At 48.6% G+C, this 25,559-nt stretch overlaps 1 protein-coding gene across 2 annotated transcripts in view; it reads left to right on the top strand.

Annotated features, from left to right (window-relative positions):
* The window catches only part of TSPAN18 (tetraspanin 18), a 182,893-nt gene that overhangs the window by 32,367 nt on the left and 124,967 nt on the right, over nucleotides 1–25,559 (top strand). For both annotated transcript variants that reach the window (XM_060159346.1, XM_060159345.1), the window contains exon 2: nucleotides 1,403–1,484. The gene's annotated coding sequence lies outside the window, so the exon portion shown is untranslated. The remainder of the gene's footprint in view (nucleotides 1–1,402; nucleotides 1,485–25,559) is intronic.

Below are 25,559 nucleotides of genomic sequence, written 5' to 3'. Positions count from 1 at the left end.
AATAGAATGAACGAGTATGGACAAACTTTCACTTTTATAGTTAAAAATGAAAATTATATTATATTATATTATATTATATCCATCCATATCCATATGTATATGCACGTGTGTGGATACAGATATGGCTGTATATGTATACGGATGTGTATATGCATCATGAATTCCTCTGACTAGCCTTAGTCTGGCCCATGACACTTGAGGTCCCTTGGGCTGACACTGCCTGGGTGGACGTCTGAGGCAGAGATAGCTAAATAAAACGAGATCACGTCCTCTGGCCAAGCCCTGTTCCCCATCAGTTAGCAGGGAGTTCTGAGAACTTCTTACGTGCCCGGGGGCACTGGTGTTGGGATCTACAGGGTCGACCTTGAACTCATTGCTCTTCTGATTGCTCCTCTCCCACCATGGAGATGCACTTGCAAGGGACTTGACTTCCCACGGACCTGAGTGTAGCCCTGGCCCTGCCCCTTTTCAGTGGTAAGACCTTGGGTGAGTTAATGCCTCTGAATTCACCATGGTCCTTATCTCTAAAGTGGCCACACTTTCTCATGGAATTGTTGAGGGCGTCGGGATTAGTGTCATTGTCATTTGAGACAATATGAAAGTTGATCAGGGCTGCTTCTGTGCCGCCAGGTTGTGGGGAAGGGAAGGACGGGGGTGCTTAGCCCTCCCCGCTCCCACTCCGCTGTGAAGTTTTGCCCTTTTGTTACTCAGCTGGGTTTGTGAACAAGCTGGTCCCCTGAGACCGGCCTAAGCCTTTGCTGACAGGTACGTGGCCTGGACATGGTGAATTTGATCCTTCTCCCGTGACCTGGGGACTCTGTCAAACTGACGGAGAGGAGGCAGGGGTCGGGGAAGAGGCTGGACTTCTCGCCCCTGCACTCGGGCTGAGCTGCTTTTCTCACCACCAAAGATTTCTCCACATATTACTTTTCTCTTCATGGATACCAGGTCTTGAAAATCTCCGTCTGCCCCAAAGCCTGCATTCATTAGGCAATGATTAATTCGCTTTTGCATTTTCAAAATGACTCAGAAAGCCTTTTTTCTGCCTGAGGAAAATGGAGTTCCCACACCAACATGATACTATTCTAGCTAGAAGCAAAGTGATCCAATGTGTCGCTGTGGTTACGGCACGCTCCGTCTCATCACAGGGACGTTGTGCAGGCTTCCTGATTTTGGAAGACTGAAAATATGCCCCAGTCCCTAGGCTCTGGGGATGCCATCCTGGGACCCTCCGTGGGGCTGGGTGCTTGCTTCTGTCTTTCTGGCCACGGGGCCTGTGGCTTCTGCACCTTCAGAGATGGGAGGAGGGAGCGGGTGCACATCTGGACGAAGTGGCCCCCAGAAGCCACATGCCCCCCACACTTGCTTTTTTAAAATATATTTCTCCCTCTTTTCCTTCTAGAGTTTATCCTGAAGCTACCATCAGAAAGAGACTTCAAGAGACTCTTGACACCCCTGAAAGGAAAAGACACCAGTTGAAAGAGGTATGATTGGCGACATGGGAGTGTGGATCTTAACGTATTCAAATAAGAGGGTCTAATCTTCTCTCTGCTCCCTGCCCCTCCAGACTCTCCATTTCTGAGTGAGAAAGCTCTCAGCTCGTGCTGGAGGGCAGGGCAGGCAAAGGGCGGCTTTTCTCTTGTCCTCACCCCCAGATGTTTGCTCGGGGCTGGGGAGCGAAGGTGAGGGGTGAGGAGACAGAGGCCGATGGGGTCTCACCAGACTGGGTGCCACCCCACTGACGGGGCCGAAGGTCATGCTGGGTCCTGAGTCGATCCAGGAAGTGAGGGTTGAAGGGCTGGAGGGAGTGAGCCCTCCAAGGGAAAGCAGAGCTCCTGGGGGGACCACGGAGGGTCCCGCCTCTGTCAAGGACCCCTGCCACGCCTCCCCTTCCTCCGCACCCACCATGGTCTTGGGATTGTGGGAAGGAAATGCCTTCCTGGGGTGATTTCCAGCCCTTCCCTCACCCCATCCCCTCCCCCATTCCAGGACTGTCTTTTTGGATAAAGTTCAAATCCACAAGGACTAGGACCAATCACCAAATTCCATGACGGAATTGGGAACGGAGAAGCCTTGGTCTGCTTCTTGGGCTCTGGGAGCTTCTTGGGCTGCCCACAATCCCAGGACTGGTGACGGGCTGGGTCGCCTCAGGGAAGGTTCCTGAATGAGGAGCCAGGATATCTGTCCTCTGGCCCAGTCTGTGGCACCATTGTGCCTCTAGAGCCCTTACAAGCCATTTCCCTCATTGGGCCTCATTTTCGCATCTGTAAAGTGGGGCAGCAGTGACTTGAATCTCTGTTCCAGCCCGCAGGTCCTCAGTTGCTGAGGTCCCAAGACCAGGGCTGAGCTGGGGGAAGGGCAGATTTGGGGGCGGCGGGGAGGCAGAGATGGAGGTGGGGCTTGGGCATGGCTGTGGAGAGGAGAGGGGATTTGAAAGCTCTGAGGAGATTCGATTGCCAGCAAAGGATGACTCAGAGCCTCAGGGGAAAGACCACAGGGTCTGAGGTGCAGATGCGACTGTGTTTGAGTCGCAACTAATCAGAAGAGCCAGATTAACCAACACTGACTGAGGGCTTCTCCATGCCAAGTGGAGGGCTATGTGCAACCCCTCTACCAGCAGCCGTGTTATCACCTCCATCTCAGGGAAGAGAAAACCAGGCCTCAGAGAAGTTAAGCGACTTGCTAAAGGTCACACAGCAGTAAGTAATGTGGCTTACTTGAATCTCCTCCCGGAGCTACCCAAGCATTCTTGTGCATTTTGCTTACCAGCTCTATGACTTGAATCTTAAGGTTAAAAACTCCTTGAAGCCAAATCACCTCTCGGAAATTCATTTCCTGAAAAAGGCACGGAAGTGAGTTCTTTCCTAGAATTGTTTTCTTAAACTTTGGGCTCTTCGTAAAAATCTCTGAGTCTTGATTTTCTGATCTCTGAAATGGGAACATCGCACTTATTCATGGGGTTGTTTTGGGGAGAAGATGAGATGAGGGGGCTGAAGAAATCTCCCCACACCATCCCTCCCTACAGACCCCCTCCACCGGCCTTCCGCCTCCTGGGGCTGCTGTGAGGGTGGGTGGCGTGTACCCACGTTAAAGTGCTGCGCCCAGCCGCCTGATGGTGTTTGCGATTTCAGCTGCCTCTGGTGCCCATGGTTGGGAAGCACCGGCCACTTTCTGACTCACTGATCTGATATTCACCTGGTCTCCAAGCCCATCCTTTTAACTTTGGATGTGCCCCCTGGCCGGCCGGGATTATTTTAGGCTGGAATCCAAGGCAGGGTGGCCAGGTCCTAGCAGCAGATAAAACAGGGCCACGTCAAGGCCCACCCAAGAGGTCAGTGGCAGAGGAGCAGCGAGGCCAGGGCCTGGGGGGCTTCTCTCACTCCCTCGACAGCGTCTGTGTCCCACAGCTCACCCTGCTCTGCCAGCCTCCTGGGCCATAATCTACATTGTAAGCCTCCTGGCAGCAGCCGCCCTGGTCCCTGCAGGAAGCTCTCACCTTATCACAGAGCCTGGATCCCACCAGGTTTTCTTAATCAGGAGAAGGCACTGAAGCGAGTCAGAAAAAGCTTAACTTCCTTGGGATGTTTCTCCATCAGGGGAAGCCGTAGGCCTCAGACGAGAGGAAAGAATCTCTTTAAGCAGCAAGGGGGCCGTTGTTCTTGGTTTACCTTCAGCAGGGCTGCTGAGGGAGCAGAGTAATTTTGCCTGGCCCCTGTTGTTAGTCAGGAAACAGAAATTATAGAGTCACAGGGAGAATCCAAAGATGAGTGTCAGCGACGGGCAGACAGGCGTGAGCTGTTGCGGGAAATGTTTGCTGGGGGCTGGTGGAGGCTGAGTCGAAGCTCTGCCCTTCAGTAGCTGTTTGACTCCGGGTGAGTGCTTTGATTGCCCAGAGTCTCAGTTTTCTTATCTATAAAATGGGCAAACAGCTTGCACACCCCACCCCACCCCCAGGTGGTTGTGAGGGCCAGGAAATCACCGGCTAGATGATCCTGGGTGCTTTGAACGAGGGGAGCCCCCTGGAATAATGTGGGGAGCCTCCCAAGGTGACCTCCTTGGAAAGGCTCAGGCTCTTGGGATGTGAAAGCTGGGTGTTTGTGACCACACAGTGGGGTTACCCTGGAGACGCATACCTCTCTCTGTGCGTGGTCTAAAAAAGGACTGAGATGAAGGGCCTGGCTTGTGTCAGCTCTCTGTTCTGACACCGCTGGGGCATGGGGCCATCTCGGGTGTGAACAGCTCTCCCTGAGCCTTTATCCCATGGTTTACACTTCACTCCTGGTGATCTTTCCTGGGCCCTTTCTGTAGGTAATCCCTGATCCCCCACACACCCCAAGAGGCAGGGATTAATAAGCTCTTTTTAAGTGAGGACAACTGGAGTTCAGAAAAGTGGTAAATTACTCCAGGGTTCACCTCTAAAAAGCAACAAGGTTAGGACCCAAACATGGGGCTCCTGCCCTAAGGGTAGTGTGTTTACCATAGCCACCCACGGCACCCACAGTGCCCGCAAAGGCAGCCCTCCACACCTACAGCGGTGCCCTGTGCGTGTCCACAGGGACTCCCCACAGCACTACAGTGGCTCCCCATGGTGCCCATAGAGCCACCTAAGTCATTCGTGAAGCACCCCCCAGGAACTCACAGCATCACCCCATGGCATTCACGGTGGTCCCCATGTGTCCCCAGAGCACCCCACATGCCTGCAGTGACAGCCCACAGCTCCCATGGTTGCACTGCTCCTGCGTTCTCCACCCAGCCTTGCATGGAGTTTGGAGGTCAGGCAGAAAGGGGAATCCCTTGATGTTTTTGTCTCCCCAGCCAGCCCTCTATAGCAGGCTGAGCAAATGAGTGAAGGCAATTTTTAGGAGGCCTCTAGATTGTCCTCCTGCTGAGATCTGACAGTGGGAAGCAGGTGGCTGGTGGGGGTGGGTGGTGGTGAAGGAGGCCTGGCTGCCGCCACAGCAGAGCCTGTACCTACTTACCTGTTTTTCCTTTTGTTGCTTGTACTTTTGGTGGCATAGCTAAGAATGCATTGCCAAGTCCAAGGTCATAAAGGTTTACCTCTGTGTTTTCTTCTAAGAGTTTTAAGGCTTTAGCTCTTATATTTAGGTCATTGATTCATTTTGAGTTAATTTTTGTACATGGTGTGAGGTAGGGGTCCAACTTCATTCTTTGGCCCGTGGATATCCAGTTACTCCAGGACCACCATTGAAGAGACTGTTTCTCCCCATTGAATAATCTTGGCACCCCTGTTGAAAATCCATTGGCCATAGATGTGTAGGTTTATTTCTGGATTCTCAGTTCTCTTCCACTGGTCCATATATCTATCCTTATGCCAGTACCATGCTGTTTGGATTACTGTTGCTTTATGTGTAACTTATGGAGAAGTATTAGTATATTTTAAAGCTCCCCAGGTGATTCCAATGTGCAACCAAGGTTTTGCACTACTGGTGTTTAGAGGAAGATGAGGCACAGTTAGGGAGGCTGGTTGAGAGGCTGCTGGAATGATCCAGGGCAGTGAAAGGTGGAGAGGATGTGGCCCTGAACCAAAGCTTCAATCGTGGGGGTGAAGAGGCCATGACAGAGTTGAAAGAGGTTAGTGAGGGAGACATCCTGATTCTCCTTGATTCCGGGAAGGCTTTAGAGATGCCAAAGGTGAGAACGGAAGCCAGTGGTCCAGGTGAGCTTGATTAACCTCTTACCCACCCCAGTGTGATTTGGAGGAAGACCTGAGTCCCAGTCCAGCTCTGCTCCACTGTGTGACCTTGGGCAAGTTGCTCAACCTCTCTGAGCACCTCCATTGCCTCTGTAAGGTGAACTGATATTCTCTGCCTGCTCATTCAGAGGGTTGGGTGTGGGTCAAGCGGGTCAGCTCTGCAAAGGCTGGAAGGGACTTAAAGGCCTTGGCAGATCCTTGGCAGATCCTTGGCAGAGAATGCGTGGCAGATTCTCCACCCCAAAGTTCCTGCCAGGTGGTTGTCAGTATCCGCCCAACCAGGGACTTGAGGCTCATAGCCTCCAATGCAGCCTGTGCTGCCTTGGGCCGCCTTGGGCTGTCTCTGACAGGTCAACATGCCTCCTTGTGCTGCACTGAGATCTATTTCCTTGTGCCTTCCATCTTCTTGCCCCAAACCTGCTTTGTGGGGCTGAAGGGAGCAAGCATCACCCCTTTCCCTCCCGGCCATTCTCCTGTGTCCCCACCCCACAGGTTCTCATCTTCTGGGTGCAGGGTCGTAGTTCCCTCTGCCTCCCTCTGAGGATGCAGGTCGAGGTGCTCTCTGCATTTCTTGCTCTCTTGACCCTCTTCTGGGTGGACTCTGGCCTGAACTTGGCACTATCATAGTTCAGCCCTCAGAGCTGAGGCCAGAGCTCCAGCTGTGTTCTGAGTCCAGCCAAGGTGGGTGAGACCATCATCTCCCTCAGTCCAGAACTTTGATGTCTGTTCATGGAGCTGACGTGGCATTGGGATCCAGTGATTCCCGCATCCTGTTTGGACTCAAGCTCCCATCTTTTCGTTGACCAAGTAGAAAAGGGATTCACTCTTGCTACTTACATCACATTTCCATGCATTATTTGTAAATCATAAGGCAGGTTAATCCAGGAGGGAGAGCACAGCTTTGGTATTAGATGAATTTCGGGGCTATTGCTTAGCTGGGGCAGATGAACTCAGTGTACTCTCCTGTTAGATGAAGATAGTCATTACAACTACAGGCTTCATGGTCAAGATTAAATGAGGCGATGGATATCAAGTGTGCAGCCCACTGCCCAGGAAGGAGACAACATTCCAGGAAGTGGTGGATCTCATTACCTGTGTCGTCCCAGTACCACCCTTCCTTTTTGTCCAATTCTGACTGATGGGGCACAAGCCCTGTGTTTAAGGGCAGGAAGGGGTAGCAGCCCCAGGCCTCCTCTCCCTCCTGGCTTCCCCCTCGCTCTCTGGGACACGTGTGTGAGGGAACAGGGTGACAGGTTCTCACCACCCCAGTTTCCTGCTTACTCAGCTCAAAGTCTGCCAGAACTTTCTGGCCTGGGGCCAGCCCTGTGTCCATATATGACTCATGACAGCAACCTGGTCCTTCTCTGCCTTCTAGGATATTGTCCATCCCAAACCTTTTCCTTCTTTTGTTTTTCAAGTTGTTTTAAATTTGCACAAGAAGGTTCATCCCAGGACCACACACCCATTGTCCCCGATGGGAGGCCCAGCCAGTGGAGCTTATTCCCTCCGAGCTGCCCCCTCTCCCTCACCTGGTCAGCTGTGAGAGCAAGGCCAGACCACCCCCTCACTCTGTGGGGTGAGCACTACTTAACATCATGGAGAGATAATAATAAGTCTAAACTTCCTCTTCTAAAGAATGAGCAAATCATTGTTTTTCTGTTCATGCAGCAAAAATTAGCAAAACATGCCCTTAAATGGCTTTTTTTTTTAAGTAATGACCTATATCCACATTGTGAATCACAGCTGAAGAACTTTCAAACAGCCAGATGTGGCAAAGAGAGAGGGAATAGAAACCCCATTTTCAGATGCATGTCAGCATCAGAGAGGGGAAGTGACTTGCCCGAGGTCACACAGCTATGGAGTGGTAGAGATGGGCTCAGTCTGTGAGTCTTCTGACCTGGACTGGTGATCATTCTGCTGCACCCAGCTGCGTCTTTTATTAGTTAAAAGTGTAAAATAATGTATTTTAATTTATAGCCTACAAATAAAGGAAGAAGTCCAAACTGGCTGGCAGTGATGTTTGGTGGCTGTGGTAGTATATTATCTGAGAAGAAATGAATGGGGCCATTCCCTGTGCTTTGGGGTTTGCCGAGCTGTCTTCCCTTTCTGGGCCATGGTCAGGGCTAAGTTCTGAAAGAAAGGCACTGTGGGATGGAGGAAGGAGATCGGGCTGTGGATTCTGAAGCTGTTTTTTTTTTTTTAATAGACTTTATTTTCTAGAGCAGTTTTAGATTCACAGCAAAATTGAGGGGAAAGTGCAGGGAATTCTCACATTCTCTGTCTCTATATACATCCCTACGCACATGTACAGTCTCCCGCACTACTGACATCCCGCACCCAGTGGCACATGCATTACAATTGATGAACCTACATTGACACATTGTTATCACCCAAAGCCCATAGTTTATGCTGTGGTTCTCTGTTGGTGTTGTACATTCATTCTATAGGTTTTGACAAAAGGATAATGACATGTATCCACCATTATAGTGGATACTACTATAGTGGAAACTACTCATACAGAGTATACTATATACTATATACATACTACTACTATATATATACTACTATGTATATACTATATACAGACTACTATAGTGGAAACTGCTCATACAGAGTAGTTTCACTGCTTCACCAATTCATCCTTCCCTCCCTACTAAGCCCTGGCAATCACTGATCTTTTTACTGTCTCCATCGTTTTGCCTTTTTCTGCATGTCATAGTGTTGGAATCATACAGTACAGAGCCTTTTTAGATTGGCCTTTTTTCACTTAGTAATATACATTTAAGGTTCTTCCATGTCTTTTCATGTTTTGATAACTCCTTTTTTTCCCCTATTTTTTTTGTTTGTGGTAAAATACACATAACAGAAGTTAATGTTTTAACCGTTTTAAGTGTACAGTTTGGTGGTATTAAGTGCATTCAAATTGTTGTGCAACCGTCACCACCATCCATCTCCAGAACTCTTTTCATCTTGTGAAACTGAAACTATACCCATCAAACAATAACTCCCTATTCCCTTCTCCCAGCCCCCGGCACCCCCCATTCTACTTTCTGTCCCTGTGATTTTAACTACTCTAAGTACCTACGTAAGTGGAATTGTACATTATTATTTTTTTTTACTGCTTACTTCACTTAGTGTAATATCCCCAAGGTTTATCCATGTTGTAGCGTATGTCAGAATTTTCTTCCTTTTTAAAGCGGAATAATATTTCTCAGTATGTGTAAACCACATTTTGCTCATTCATTCATTTGTTGATGGACACTTGGATTGCATCCACATTTTGGCTATTGTGAATAATGCTAAGGTCATTTCTTTTTAGCACTGAATAGTATTCCATTGTCTGGTTGTACTACAGTTTATTTATGCATTACCTACTGAAGGACATCTTGTTTGCTTTCAATTATGAATAAAGCTACTATAAAACTTCTGCAGGTTTTGGTGTGGACATAAGTTTTCAACTCATTTGAGTAAACACGAAGAAGCACAACTGCTGGATTGTACAGTAAAAGTATGTTTAAATTTGTGAGAAACTGCCAGACTGTCTTGCAAAGTGGCTACACTGTTTTGCATTCCCACTATAACAATGAATGAGAGTTCCTGTTGTTCCACATCTTCGCCAGCATTTGGTGTTGTCAGAGTTTTGGATTTTGGCCATTTTTATAGGTGTATAGTGGTATCCAATGTATGCAATTCCCTGATCACATATGGTGTAAAGCATCTTTTTATACGCTATTTTCCATCTGTGTATCTTTGGTGAGTTGTCTGTTCAGGTCTTTTGTCATTTTTAAATTGGGTTATTTGTTTACTTATTGTTGAGTTTTACAATGCAAGCTTACAAATTTACAAGTTCTTTGCATATTTTGTATAATAGTCCTTTACATATATCTTTTCCAAACATTTACTCCCAGTCTGTGGCTTCTTATTCTCTTGACAATGTCTTTCACAGAGCAGAATTTAAAATTTTAATCAAGTCTAGCTTATCAGTTATTGCTTTCATGGATTATGATGTTGTATCTAAAAAGTCATTGCCATACCCAAAGTCATCTAGATCTTTCTCCTGTGTTATCTTTTAGGAGTTTCATAGTTTTGTGTTTTACTTTTAGGTCTGTGATCCATGTTGAGTTAATTTTTTTGTTGGTTATAGTATCTGTGTCTAGATTAGTTTTTTTTGCATGTGGATGTCCAGTTGTTCCAGCACCATTTGTTGAAAAGACTACTTCTTCTACAGTGTATTACCTTTGCTCCTTTGTCAGAGATCAGTTGACTGTATCTATGTGGGTCTATTTCTGTGCTCTCTATTCTCTTCCGTTGATCTAGTTGTCTATTCTTTTGCCAATACCACACTGTCTTGATTACTATAGCTTTATAGTAAGTCTCTTTTTTTTGTGGTAAGCGGGCCTTTCACTGTTGTGGCCTCTCCCGTTGCGGAGCACAGGCTCTGGACGCGCAGGCTCAGTGGCCATGGCTCACGGGCCCAGCCGCTCCGCAGCATGTGGGATCTTCCCAGACCGGGGCACGAACCCGCGTCCCCTGCATCGGCAGGCGGACTCTCAACCACTGCGCCACCAGGGAAGCCCCCTATAGTAAGTCTCAAAGTTGGGTAGTGTCAGTCTTCTGACTTAGTTCTTCTCCTTTAATATAATGTTGGCTATTCTGAGTCTTTTTCCTCTTTATAAAACTTTAGAATCAGTAGCTGATAACCACAAAACAACTTGCTGGGATTTTGATTGAGGTTGTATTGAATCTATAGATCAGGTTGGGAAGAACTGACGTCTTGACAATATTGAGTCTTCCTATCCATGAACATGGAATACTCTCTAATTATTTAGTTCCTCTTTGATATCTTTCATCATAGTGTTGTAGTTTTTCCTCATATAGATTTCGTACATATTTTGTTAAATTTCTACCTTGTTTCATTTCTTTTGGTGCCAATGGAAATGTATTATTATTTTGTTAAATTTCAAATTCCACTTGTTCATTGCTTGTGTATAGGGGAGCAATGGACTCTTGTATACTAAACTTGTATCCTGCAACCTCACTTTGCTGTAAATACTTATTAGTTCCAAGAAGGTTTTTTTTGTCATTTCTTTTTTTTTGGGGGGGGGGTACGCAGGCCTCTCACTGTTGTGGCCTCTCCCGTTGCGGAGCACAGGCTCCAGACGCGCAGGCTCAGGGGCCATGGCTCACGGGCCCAGCCACTCCGCGGCATGTGGGATCTTCCCAGACCGGAGCATGAACCCGTGTCCCCTGCATTAGCAGGCGGACTCTCGACCACTGCGCCACCAGGGAAGCCCCTTTTTTTGTCATTTCTTACAGATTTTATATGTAGACAATCATGTCATATGTGAACAAAGGCAGTTTTATTTCTTCCTTCCCAATCTGTAAAATTAAAACACCTGTAAAAATTTAAAAAGCTTCCTTCCCAATCTGTGAAGGTAAAAAAACCCTATGTCTTATTGCATTAACTAGGACTTCCAGTACAGAACTAAAAAGCAGTGGTGAGACTTGTCGCATTGCTCCTTAATGCGAGAGTTCCTAGTTTCTCACCATTAAGGATGATGTTAGCTGTAGGTTTTTTGTAGACATTCTTTATCAAGTTGAGGAAATTTCCCTCTATTTCTGGTTTTCTGAGAGTCTTATCGTAAATGAGTACTGGATTTTGTCACATGCCTTTTCTGTATCTATTAATGTGATCATGTGCTTTTTCTTCTTTAGCCTTTTGATATAATGGATTACATTAACTGATTTTTGAATGCTGAACCAGTCTTGCATACCTGGGATAGATCCCACTTGGCCGTAGTATATAATTCTTTTTATACTTTTTTCATTTCTGTTTGCTAATATTTTATATTTTGTTGATGATCTTTGCCTCTATGTTCATAAGAGGTATGGTCTGTAGTTTTTTTTTTCTCAGAATGTCTTTTTTGGTTTTGGTATTAGGTTAATGCTGGCCTCATGGGATGAGTTAGGAAGTATTTTCTCTGCTAATATTTTCTGGAAGAGATTGTTGCAAATTGGTACACTTTCCTCCTTAAATGTTTGATAGAATTCACCAGTGAACCCATTTGGGCCTGATGTTTTCTCTTTTGAAAGGTCATTAATTAGTGATTCAACTTGTTTAATAGATACAGGCCTATGATTGTTTATTTCTTCTTGTATGAGTTTTGGCCAGTTGTGTCAAGGAATTGGCCTATTTCATCTAGGTTATCAAATTTATGGGCATAGAATTATTCATAGTATTCTTTTATTTCTCTTTTCATGTTTGTGGGAACTATAGTGATGTCCTCTCTTCCATTTCTGATATTAATAATTTGTATCTTCTCTCTTTTTTTCTTAGCCTGTTTAGAGGCTTTTTTATTTTTATCAATTTTCTCAAAGAACCAGCTTTTGATTTTATTGATTTTCTCTATTGAGTTCCTCTCCTTTGAAGCATATGTTTTAATCTGTCACTATCTGGGGGATCTTGAGGGTATACCCCTTCTATTCTCTCAGTTTCCACATCTGCAGAATGGGTATTGTGGCAACAATACTTAGCCCAGTGTTCTTTGAGGGCAGATATCAAATGTGAGTCCACATTCATTGATTCAATAAGTATTTGTTGAGCCCCTCCTATGTACCAGGTTTTGCTCTACATTCTAGGAATATCATAGTGAACAAAAGAGCGAAGTCCCTGCCCTCATGGAGCTTGGCTTCTAGTTGCAGGAGACAGAGGTCAAACAAGCTGAATGTCAGGCAGTATTAGAGGCAGGAAGGGACAGGGAGTGGCCAGGGCTGTGCTATTTCGCATAGCGGGTGCTTGGAAGCCCTTCCTGATCAGATGTCATTTGAGCAGAGACCTGCATGCAGTGAGGAATGAGTCTTGACTTCATGTGGGGGAAGAGCCTTCCTGGCAGGCAGGCAGCTGGCATGTTGGAGGACCAGCAAGGAGGCCAGGGTGCTAGAGGGAAGGAGGTAAGGAAGGAGAGGCCAGGAGGGAGCTGCCAGCTAGGTGAGGACTTTGGATTTTGACTCTAATTGTGATGGGAAGCCAGTAAACAAGGAAGAGACAGGATCGAATTTACATTTTACCAAGATCACTCTGGCTGCAGGGTGGAGGACAGACCACAGGGGACAAGGAGACAGGGGTGGAGACTGATGTTAGAAGCCAGGCAAGAGATGAGGTGATTTGGAAGAACAAAATGGTGGTGGAGGTGCTTTGAAGCCAAAACATTCACCGTCTGTTTTGAAAGTAGAGCTGAAAGACTCACTGATGGGGAGGAAGAGAAAGAGAGGTGTCAAGGGTGACCATAGAGTTTTGTAAACGGAGGAGCCCGGGTGGCTAGGCTTTGGAGGAGTCTAAGGAGAACGTACTGAGTTCTCTTTTGAGGCATTTTAAGCTGAGACATTTATCCATCCAAATGGACGTGGCAAGAACATGGATGGAGATACAAACCTGGAGTTCAGGGGTGAGGTCTGGGCTGGAGAGACAAATTTGGGAGCCATCAGCTTATAGAGTATTTCAAGCCTTAGTGCTTAATGAGATCCCCTGGGGGTGAGTGTGGATGGAGAAGATGATTGGGGAGTGCACAGTCTTGGAGGACCTGTAGAAGGTGCCCACTGGCTGCTACCTGGAGCTGCCCTGAGGGTGGCCCATCCAGGACACCAGGGTGAACAGATATTTTTGCATTGTCCTGGGAACTGTTCCAGAAGAGAAGCCAGCTGCAAGAGCAAGCCCGGGCTTAGCCTGCCCTGAAGGCGGGCATTGTTCAGCTGTCAGTGACCGACATAAAATAGAACAGGAGCAGCAGGACATACCTAGGATATTCAACACCTGGGGAAGATGGCTTTTAAACACCTGTCATCTCTATACAACAAAATTATTTTCAGTAACAGTGGTGAAATAAAACCAATTCTAATAATGGCCAGAAAAGAAACAGTGAACCTTTCCCTTTAGTGGACTTCGTATATAGAACCAGGCCAGTCAACAAACAAACAGACATTACAGTGCAAAAAATGGGGGAAAAAGTAATGGGTTCATACTTGTTAATTACATTAATGTATATTTTGAAAAAAGAGAAAAATACACAAAGTTCCAAAAGAGTGAACCCCACAAGGTTGGGAGAATGAACAGAGGTGGCGGCCTTGGCGATAATCCATTTCTGTTTCCTCATCCTTAAGTCACTGCACTGTCATTGCCTGGTTAAAATCTGCTATTTAACTGTGAGAATATCTGGTGGCATAGGGACTGGAACTATGTTCAAAGAGGACTCCAGTGTTCTGAATCCTTATTCTCACAATGAACGTGTGTAGCAGAATTGGCTTGTGTTGGGGAATAAGTGGGTGTTCTCTGAACTAATGTCCATGTAAACACAGTGTTTATTAAAGGTCAAGTAATAAAAATGTGCTCATTTGAAGCTTCCACACGTATTATTAAAACTCAGCTGTGATTACAGCAATTGTTTAGAGCCTGGAGCAACAGGGTTTTTTTTTAAGGCAGTATGTTTTATCATTGACATTGTTTAGAATTGTCAGCTTTCAGTCGGTTTTATGTTTGTTTTTAAATTCCCTACAGGCAATTCATCCCCTATGGACCCTGCGCAGACCGCTCCCACTACCCCGCCCTTGGAAGATGTTTCCACGAGGGTTGTTGGGCGATGGAAGGGAGGGGGCGGGGGACCCTGAGGGCGAGACCCTGTGGGCTGGTCCCGCAGTATGGCCAGCTAGTTTGCAGGTGGGCATAGGTGCAGAAAGGCCTTCCAGGTGTCCAGTACACACTGAAGAGGGAGGCAGGATGGAGCCTGGTGTCCTGGGGGACCCTGAGTAGGTTGGCATTAGGCTCTAGTTCCTAAAGGCCACCCTGGTTCTGCGTACCATCTGTGCACAGAGTTTAGTATTACAGAGGGTCGGGCACCGAAAGCTTCTTCCGTGGGTGACAGTTTGCCCTGGTGGATGTGAGGCTACCTCCCTCCCGGGGACACATCCAGGCCTGCCCAGTGGGATCCCTACCCTCTCTCCCTCTCTTTCTCTCCTTCCCTTTCCCTTTCGGCAGAACAGTCCGTGAAGACGGCCGTTCTAATGAAAAATCTCATAAATACCAGGAGAAAAGCATCCAGGACTTTGGGTTTTTATCTCTTCCAAGGCTCCCTGGAGAGCCTTCTTGGTAGGAAACATCCCCTCGGAGCTGAGATTTTCTCCCGGGCTTCAAAGACGGGGCTCGCTCCTTAGGAACACAACATCTGTTTAAACTGAACTTGAACCGAGAGGCATGCGCATCCCACCGGAGGGGAACAGGGCAAAGCAGGGGTGCAGAATCTGCTGTCTGTCTCTGGGGGAAGCTCCGCAGGCCCGTTCCTCCTTCTGGTGGTGCATCACCCTGATGGGCAGTGGCTCTGGGCACATGCAGAGCACTGCGGGGCAGGGGGGTCTCAGACCTGCGGCTGTGTACTGCCTGCTCTGCAAATAGCACCCAGGCCCATGATGGTGGAGACCTCCTCAGCCAGGAGAGGGAGTGAGGAGACCCAGGGCGATAGAGTGGCTCCTCCGGCCTGGGAGGTCCCCTTGGGCCCCAGGAGCCCCTTTCCAAGTGCTGATTTCCCAGCTCTTGGCATTTGTGCCGACACATCCTCCCTCTCTCCCTCCCTTTCTTCCTTTCTTTTTCCCTCCATCATTCACTGAGCATCCACTGGGATACAGGGATTAAAAATTCCCAGTCCTCAACTTCAATGAGCTCAAAATCTGATAGAACAAGCTGATTCCTCTCAAAGCTAAGAAAAGTCGAGCCCTTTGTGTGCTTGGGCGTGTGTACCAGCGCACGCTGTTATTGTTAAGGCTGCAAAACAGCATTACAGAGAGCTTGGGAAATGAAGGGGAGAGAAATCGCTCAGTGCCCCTCTCAGGACAAGAGGCCCGTTCCTTTCCTGCTTTTGTTCCCACCCAGGAGCATGTTCGGCAGAGATGCCTCCAGAAAGTCCGCCGAGTTCGGCTTCCTGCTTTTCTTTGCGCACCAGCTCCCGCTGCAAAACAATCGCGTAGTACTCCTTCCTGGACAGCACTGGGTTAGGGGCCCCCTCTGTGGGCATGCAGCTGGCTTCCAATGTCCACCAATGTTAGATGCTAGATGCGTGCCTCCTGGAAACGGTCGCTAGGTTAGCAAATAAAACTACAGGACGCCCAGGTAAATTTGAACTTTGTATAGCCAGTGGATCATTTTTTAGTGCGAGTAGATCCCATCAGTATTAGTCCCATGGACGATTTGGAACATAAGCTAAAACGTTATTTAGTGTTTATCTGAAATTCAAACCCTTCACTGAGCATCCTGGATTTTATCTGGCAACTGTGTGCCTGGAGTGTCTTGTGGCGTGTGGGCATTCAATGCTGCTGTATTTAACGATACAGAAAACTAGCTGCTGCTGTGTTTTCTCTCCTATTTCATGGGGGGAACACTCTCCCTAACTTGAATCTATCCTTTTTTGCTCTTGTTTGATCGTGCCTCCCCGACAACTCTGATCACCACGGCTCTGTGGCTTAACACACTTGGAGGTCAAGGAATCCAGCCCCTGTGGTCCCTCCGAGCACATCCTTTCCCCAGCCTTTTTCTGGAAGCTTCCAAGGACTGCAGATGTTTGGTTTGCTTTGTGAAGGGAGGAGGAGGGGCTGGTGGGAGGTGTGAATTAGCACTCCTCCTTGGGCCCGAGGAACTGCTTCCTCCAGAGCCCGCCAGCTCCTCTGGCAGCCACGGATATAGGCAGTGTACTTGCCTTTGCCCTGTTAGAGAGAGCAGAGGTTTGAGGATGTTGATACAGGGCTGCAGACCCATAGAGGTTTATGACATCTTTCTCTCCATCAATGAACTTATTTTTCATCCTAAGGCAGCTTCAGGGAATAAAAATATAAATCGAAGTGGCAGACAGTAAAGAAAAAAAATGATTGGAGAGTGGGAAGACAGAGTGATGCCTTGTGGTTAAATGGATTTTCTGTTTAACTGAGGGTTAAGTAGAAAACTCATTTTGATTCATCCTCTGCTCTTGCAAATCTTTCTGAAATGTATCAGGCTGTTCCCTGGTTTTCCTAAGTGCACCATAATGACCATAATTGAATCTCTTTGCTGGCAGAGTATCCTGTGGGCGTCGGGGTGCGCTGTTGTAAATGTCAATCCTCTAGGTGTGGCCAGGACTTGGGCTTTAGAGCCTGCGGCGTAGGCTGTGTTCTGTGCAGTGGCCCTTCCTTCACTTTCGCTACTGTCTCACACTGTCTTCCCAGCCACCCTGGGCTGGGGCTCAGGAAAGGACCATTTTAGAGATGTGGAAACTGAGGCCCACCAGGTGAGGGACTTGCTCCAAGTCACTCTGGCTGGTAGAGGAGCTGGGCCTGAAGCCAGTAGAGGTGGCAGTGGTGAGTTTGTCTGGATTCAAATACTGGCTCTCACTTCCTGGCTGGAAGAAGACCATTAAGCTTCATGAGCCTTGGTTTCTCCATCTGTGAATTGGGCATAATAGCCTTTCCTTACAAAGCTACTGATGAGATTAAGTGAGGTAATCATGTGGGTGGGCTGCATACCTGGGCCTTTATATATTTAAAAGAAAAACAGCACACACACTCCCTTACCCCCAAAAGTCCCCCACACCCTGGTCCTGGGACCCTGCCTCCAGCTTCTTTCCACTTTGCTGTCCTTCCTCCTCTGTGCGCTAGTCATTTTGCGAGACTCCAGGGCCAGAATGTCTGGGTTTGGATCCTGACTCCATCTCCCACTCCCTGTGTGGCTGTATTTCTGGGCCTCAGTTTTACCTTCTATAAAATGGGGATAATAGTAACCTGCCTCCTAGGGCTGCCATGAGGATTAAAAGCAAGAGAGCTTGTCCAGGCCAGTGCTGTGCAAGGATTTGCCATTGTCCTTCTAGGACTTGCTTAGGTGAGTCCAGGTTCACCAGTCTTTCAGGATTTGGTCCATACCCTGAGCGTGTTAACAGGAGTGGGCTTTGGGCCCAAGCTCCCTCCTGGTGCCCCGGGAGCTTGCACGGTCAGTCTGGGGAGATGGAAAGAGCCCCACTTTCTTCCTGCCATTGTCTGGCTTACGTTTACCCCTCCCCAGGTGCTCAGAGATGGACACCAAGAGGGAGCCGTGGTAACTTATGAGGGGCCTGGTCACTGGATGGAAGACTTCTGCCCTGACAGGGCCCCCTAACCAGAGGTCATTGCCCTCCAATAGCCTGTCTGTCTGAGATCTTCGTGCTCCCTCTCCGTATGTCATGGATTTCTAGCATTTCAGGAAGGCATTTGTTTTTCTCCTTATCAAGGGATCCACTTGGAGCACAGAGGCCTGTGTGTGACCTCCGGACCCTCCCTGGGGTCAGGGTTGAGGGGTAGGGAGTACTCTTCTCCAAGCCAAACCCCGGCCAATGAGGCCACCTGTTCTGGCCTCTGGGCTGCTGGGTCCACAACTCCGTGGGCCTTGTAGGCAAATCTGCTCCAGCCCCAGAGTCATCAGCGCTGACCCCTACCTCTGCTGAGGCCCCTCCCACTCTGGGACTCTTGCACGAGGGTTGTGGCTAACAAAATAGGCACTCTGGTATTTTAGGACAGGAACAGCAGCCTGGGTGCAAAGCCCTGGGTAGGCTGGTTTATTTATGCATTTATCTTTAACAGGAAGGCTGAGAGAAAGTACGTGTTTAGTGAATATTTACAGGCAAATTACTACGGGGAGGAAATGAATTCATTCTCTCTCCTTTCCCACTGTTAACAGATCACACTGTGGTTCCCCACCGCCTGCCTCTTGAAGCCCTCCCTTTCCTTTCTTGCAATTCCTTGTAGGCTTTACTCCAGCTCCAGAAGGGGCGGCCGAGGAGATGTGTCAGTATAATTCCCCATGCACTTATCGAGCACCTACTGTATTCCAGCCCCGGTTCGGGTGCTGCGGGTACTGAGGCGAGCAGCTCACCCGCCGTCCCGGGCCTCTCTCTCAAGGGGGCACGTGAACAAAGAACAGCAGTGTCTGTTGGAGGAAACAGTTGCTTCGGGACCTGAGGGGGCAGGGGGATGGGCAAGATGGGCTCTGTCCGTATGACTCTGGGGAAAGCTGGGCAGAGGGGCTGCCTCTTGTCCTGGGCCTGGAAGGATTTGTTTTCTCAGCAGAAGGGGTAACTGGGGCAGCGGGAAGAGCACAGGGCCTTGGAGGTGTGAAGGACAGCACTTCCTGGGGGGCAGGGACATAGCACCTGTGGAAGGAAGCAGGAGGGGGAGCTGCCGAAATGTGGGTTCGGCCGGATTATTTCTGGTTTTGAGCTGGGGAAGGTACTGACAAGGGAAGAGGCGGCCCAGGGTTGCCCAGTTTCCAGAACTAGCTGGGCTGAGCCCGCCTCCCGCCTCCTGTGGTAAAGGACTAAGTTGGCAAATAAAGGCCTCTATTGAGAGATGGGAATTTTCGCCTCCCCTCCCCCTTCCCCTTGAGGCCAGGAGGAGCAAACACGAGGCAGATGTGCTGTCACTCCTCCCTCCCTTTCAGAGACATCACTGATTGATTGTGGCACTTGCGCTGGACACAGAATCCTCAGTAAAGCAAGGGAGGCGGGTACTTATAACAAGTGTAAACCAGCCCTCCTGGAGGAAGGTGGAGGCCTTACGGTGGACGGCTGGACCTTAGGGTAGGCTTGGCAATGGATTGGTGATGAGAAAATTGCTTCTTTTCTCCAGGCCTCAGTCTTCTCACCTGTGAAATGGGGACAGGAATGGCCCACTTGATTTCTGAGGAACTTCCCCGTGGCTAGTCAATATTTGTTCATCCACTCATTCATTCATTCTCTCCACACTGTGCACGTACCATGGCTGGCACTGGGGAGGGGGTTCCTAGGAACATACTGGTGAGTCAGGAAGCCAAGATCTGGCTTCAGTCCTGGTCTGAGCTGACGGTCCTGTGGTCTGTGGTTTTCAGAATCTTAAGTGTGAGGTCAGCTGTGACCAAGGACAGGGCTGGGGGCCTTGATTGTTCCAGACAGATGGCAATCTATGTGGCCACCTGTCCAGTGCCCAGAGGACATGGCGTTCTCTTGGGACATCGGGCTTGGTCCCTGGGCCCACACACCAGGCATCCCCACACCGGTTGGTCAGGTGCCCATCAGGTCTAGCCTGTGCACTGAGAACCTCGGCCCAGGCTCCGGGCCCTGCTGAGCCGAGGGAGGAGCTAGTCTGGTCACTGTGGGCCTTGTGAGGGCTGCAGGCTGGGCCCAGCGTGTATTTCCTGGGAGCCTGCCCTGGGATTGACCCCTGGGCTCTTCTCATCAGGGAGAACCTTCTATCGTGCTCACTTTCCTTCCAGCTTTATGTGTTCCTCCTCAACACCCCTCCCCAGGTTCCCTGCTGGCTGCGTCCTTAGTTTATCCCAGGTCAGGTGAAGGAAGACCAGCCCTTTATCCTCAGTATTCTGAAATGGGGCCAGGAAGGGAGCAGCGATTTCAGAACTGTCTAGGACCTCCTCTGGCCTGGCACCCTCGGATGCTAAGAAAAGCACCACGCGCGCCTTTTCGCTTTTTGCATTCAGGGAGGGCCTTCCTTGACCTGCCATAGGCAGGAGGGAGTGGGGCAGGCCAGCTGGGGCAGATCCCAGGGAGGGTTAGTGGAGGGCAGCAAACTTCCTAGGCTGGGAGCCTTTGGGATCAGGGCTGTGGTTGAAATGTGTTACCCTGGGAGCTGATGGAGCCCGCCACCGTGGTCTTGTTAAGACACAGATCCATTGCTTTCAACTGCTTCTCATGGGCACACACACCTGCCACACCCATGCCTTTGTGCTCACCGTCCCGTGCACAGGCTGACCACATACCTGTGCACCTACGACACGCCTGTGCATACCTACGCACTCCTGCACGTGCCTCTCCTCCACACCCACCCCAGTTCCCACTTCCCACCCACGGCCTTCCTATGCACACTCTGTCCTTCCCACAGAGTTCCTGTCTCCAAACACAGGTCCTCCCTGCCCTGCCCCACTATTCACATGTGCGTGTGTGTGTGTGCATACACACACACGCGCGCGCACACATGCACGCACACGCGTGCATGCACACACACGCACGCACGCACACTCACGCATGCACACGCACGCACAGGCTGCAACCAGACTTTTGGATGATCTTGCTTGTTTCTCAGCTCTTGGCCTGCAGAAATCTGGGTTATCTGGGACCCTTTTACCCGGACACTAAGCCCAGCAAGAGCTCCTGGGAGAGTGGGAAAGTTGAACTGGGGACTAATCCTGGGCCCAGCGTAAGTGCCCTGTGAGGCTGGTGCGTTTCTTGACTCCTGTTTCACACACCCATCCATCCATCTGTCTATCCATCCCTCCATCCATTCATTCATTCACATTTTCATCCACCCACTGATTCATTCCAGCACATACGATAGCAGTGAACCAGGCATTCACTTCAGGGTCCTCAGGTTTGCAAAGGAGAAAATGACATGGGGACTTGATACTTGTATTTGGACCCGGAAACTCTAGAGTCAAATTTCTGCCACTTGCTAGCTGTGTGGCCTTGGTCTTGTCCTGTCATCCCCAAGCCTCAGTTTCCCCACCTGGAAAATGGGGATCATGGTGCCTCATCCCAGGAAGAGCGCTGGGCCCTGTGGATGGCAGCCGTGAACACCAACTTGGGGACTTCTGTATCCATCATTAAAACCCTCCTTGAGGGCTTCCCTGGTGGCGCAGTGGTTGAGAGTCCGCCTGCCGATGCAGGGGACACGGGTTCGTGCCCCGGTCTGGGAAGATCCCACGTGCTGCGGAGCGGCTGGGCCCGTGAGCCATGGCCGCTGAGCCTGCGTGTCCGGAGCCTGTGCTCCGCAACGGGAGAGACCACAACAGTGAGAGGCCCGCATACCGAAAAAAAAAAAAAAAAAAAAACAAAACCTCCAATTTAGAAAGACACATGCACCCAATGTTTATAGCGGCACTATTTACAGTAGCCAAGACATGGAAACAACCTAAAAGTCCATCAATAGATGAATGGATAAAGAAGATGTGGTATATATACATAAAATAGAACACTACTCAGTCAAAAACAAGAATGAAATAATGCCATTTGCAGCAACGTGGATGGACCTAGAGATTATCATATTAAGTGAAGTAAGTCAGAGAAAGACAAATATCATACGATATCACTTATAGGTGGAATCTAAAATATGACACGAACTTATTTACGAAATAGAAACAGACTCACAGACATAGAAAACAAACATGGTTACCAGAGGGGAAAGTGGGAGAGGGATAAATTAGGAGTTTGGGATTAGCAGATACGAACTACTATATATTAAATAGATAAACAACAAGGTCTTACTGTAGAGCACAGGGAACTACATTCCATATGCTGTCGTAAACCATAATGGAAAAGAATATGAAAGAGAATATGTATAACTGAACCATTTTGCTGTACACCAGAAACTAACACAGCATTGTAAACCAATTATACAACAATTAAAAAAATAAATCAAAACCCTCCTTAAAACAGGGATGAAATGAGGTGAAATAAACTGCCTGCAACCTGCAGGCTTCCTGGGGCTGGAATGAGAAGTCCTGGCGTGTCTTTGGGCCTGCATGTGGAATGCCTACTTTTCAGCCATGGTTGGTCAGTTTCTATTTTTCTGTCTCCTTAAGAGAAAGCGATTGAGAAAGGACTGGCTTATCACACCCATTAAGGAAATGTGAGGCTCTAGAGGTTTCTGCCAAGGGCTGGAGGACCAGCCAGAACCGGTGGCTTCGTCCTCTTGCGGCTGCACCGGCGGGCCCCCAGCCAGTTGCGCTGTCTGTAGAGACGAGATAGTGAAGCCTTGTTGGCGGCTTGGAAAACCTTGCAGCTTGTTGGGCCTTGTTGAAGGGCCGCCCACAGTCACCAGATCCCACTGAGAGACCCGCCCCCTCCTCACCTGCCTCCCCCCTCCCTCCGCTACTCCGGGGCCTCCCTGATGAAGGTCCAGCTGTTGGAGCTGCTGAGGGGGGGATGAAGAGGTGGCTGAGTGGCTGGTTTTTTTTTTTTAATATTATTACACTTTTATTGGTTATTGGAAACTATGATGGCTAACTTCTTGAGAAGCGAGACACACACACTCACACACGCAGGAGGACTGTTAGCTCATTGATGGATGGGACGTTGCCTTATTGGCCTTAGTTGCTCCAGAGGCCATAATAGCACACAGTAGGGGTAACAGATCTTTGTTGGATGAGGAATGAATGGAATGTTCCAGCAGCTTGCCTGTGCTTGCCTCTGTCTTTTCTCCCCTGTCCCTGGCATGTTTGGTGACAATGCCAGACTGTGGAGCCTCTAAACCACGGGGGAACAGGAGAGGTGTCCTTTAAGGGTACAGTCTTGTAACTAGGACACAAATAAGTCCTGGAGAGCTAATGCACTGTCTAGTGAGTATGGACAATATTGTGTTAAAATCACTAACCTTGCCAAGAGACTAGATCTTAGTTATTCCCACCTCAAAAAAGAAATGACAATTATGCAACATGACAGAGGTGCTATCGCTATAATGGCCATCCTATTACAGTGTATATGTGTATCAAATCAACAAGTTGGGCACCTTGAATTTACACGATGTTATATGTCAAATATATTTAAATAAATAAATAAATACACTTGTTAAAAACATAAAATAGTTGAAGGACTTATGTATATTTTCATCCAGCAACTTTTTCCTTTTTCCCGCAAAGAATTAGAAACTTTATTGAGGTACAATTTGTATACAGATCTAAAGTGTTCATTCCATTTTGACCTTGTTTACACCCATGTAATCCACATTCCCAGCAAGACAGGAAACTCTTCCGTCAGCACAGTTTCCTCATGCCCCTTCCCCGCTAACCATTGATCTGCTTTCTATCATTGTAGGTTAGCTTTGCCTGTTCCAGAACTTCCTGTAAATGGAATCCTACAGTTTGCCCTCCTGTGTCTGGCTTCCTTCCCTCAGCTTGATATTTCTGAGATTCATCCATGTTGTTGCCTGTATGGGGAGCTCATTACTTTCATTTCTACACAGTATTCCATCTTCTGTATACACAATCTTTATTTATCCATTCATCCTTTGACGGACATTTGGATGTTCCCAATTCAGGGCTACTATGTAATCAAGCTCCTATGAACATTTGAGTGCAAGTCTTTTTGTGGACACGTGCTTTCTTTTCTCTCACGTAACTACCTAGGAGTAGAATGATTGCATTATAGGGCAGGTGTGTGTTTAACTTACAGGAAACTACCAAGCTGTTTTCTAAAATGGTTGAACCATTTCACACTTCCACCAGCTGTGTCTGAGCATTCCAGTTCCTCCACAGCCTCATCAACATTTGGTATGGTCAACACAGCTTTTTGATTTTAGACGTTCTGTAGTTGTGAAACGCTATCTCATTGTGGTGTTAATGTACCCTGTTTGGCTAGTGACGTTTAGCATCTTGTCATGCATGGGCTTATTGTCATCTGTATCTTCTTTTGTAGAACATCCATTCAATTCTTTTGGCCTTTTTTTTTTGCGGTATGCGGGCCTCTCACTGTTGTGGCCTCTCCCGTTGCGGAGCACAGACTCCGGACGCGCAGGCTCAGCGGCCACGGCTCACGGGCCCAGCCGCTCCGCGGCATGTGGGATCTTCCCGGACCGGGGCACGAACCCGTGTCCCCTGCATGGGCAGGCGGACTCTCAACCACTGCGCCACCAGGGAAGCCCCTGGCCATTTTTAAAAATTGGATTGTTTGTCTTTTTATTACTGAGTTAAAGGAATTCTTTAATTTCTGGAAGAAAACATGGGAGAATAGCTTCACGACCTAGTGGTGGGCAGAGGTTTTTTAGACGGGACAGTAAAAATAGGAACCTTTAAAGCAGAAACTGATGAATTGGACTTCACCAAAATTTAAAACTTCTGCTCACTTCTGTCAAGAAAATGAATCAGAAAGCCACGGAGTAGAAGAAAATCATAACACACATGCCCAGGATGTACCACAACCATGTGTGAGGACTAGCTTATAGCCGGTACTTTCTGAAACCTATGAGGTCCTACAGCTCCCACTCCCCCAGCAGCCAGGGTGCTCTTTGTTGAAACACTGGTCTGTTCGGGCTCGCCCCCTGTTGAACTTCCAGCACTCAAAGGGTAAATCCCAACATCCTCGACGTGGCCTCAAGGCTCTGCCCCATCCCTCTCACTATCTGTGCCACTGGCTTTCTCTCAGTCTCTCAAGGTTTTAAAACCTTTCCCTCGGGGAGCTGCCTTCACAAAGGCTGTTCTTCGAGAATACACTTTTCCTGGCTGTTCACACTACCTCTCCTCCCCCTTCAGAACTCACCTCCAGTGTGGCTTCCTGAGGGGAACTTCCCTGGACCCCAGAGGCAGAGCCTGGCTCATTTCCGGGGCTTGGAAGGGAGGGGCGGAGTCATGGTACAGCCTGCGTTGCTGGCTTGTGCGGAGAGATTGAGATACGATTTAGAACCCCATCCTTTGACTCAGGGGCAAAATGCCAGCTACTTAATGACAGGTGGGTACTGGCACTGACCAGCCAAGGTAGACACTGGTCATAGTGCTGGGTCCCAGAGGTCTCTAGGGCAGGGGCAGACGTCCCCTCCTTTAGCTGCGGGGGAGGGGCTGGGGAAGCTGTGGGAAGACTTCGGAGCCCAGAGCAACAGCTAATTACCAACGAGCGCCAGCGTACGGCAGGACTGTGCTCTTGGGCTCTTGGCACTGCCTAGTCGGCCTTCTGTTCCTGGCCCATGGTCTTGCCTTTACCCTGTTTTCTCTAAAGCCTTTTTATTCATATCAACCCATTACCTTTCCAACAAGCCTTCAGATTATGAGAATGTGTTCAGGCATTAATGCCCCCACTGCTGCCCCTCAGACCTGTTGAACCCTTTGCCATAA

The sequence above is a fragment of the Lagenorhynchus albirostris genome, chromosome 9, assembly GCF_949774975.1.
Source record: "Lagenorhynchus albirostris chromosome 9, mLagAlb1.1, whole genome shotgun sequence".
NCBI classification, from domain to species: Eukaryota; Metazoa; Chordata; class Mammalia; order Artiodactyla; family Delphinidae; genus Lagenorhynchus; species Lagenorhynchus albirostris.
Note: the sequence above shows the minus strand (reverse complement) of the source record. Positions and strands in the feature narration are given on the sequence as shown.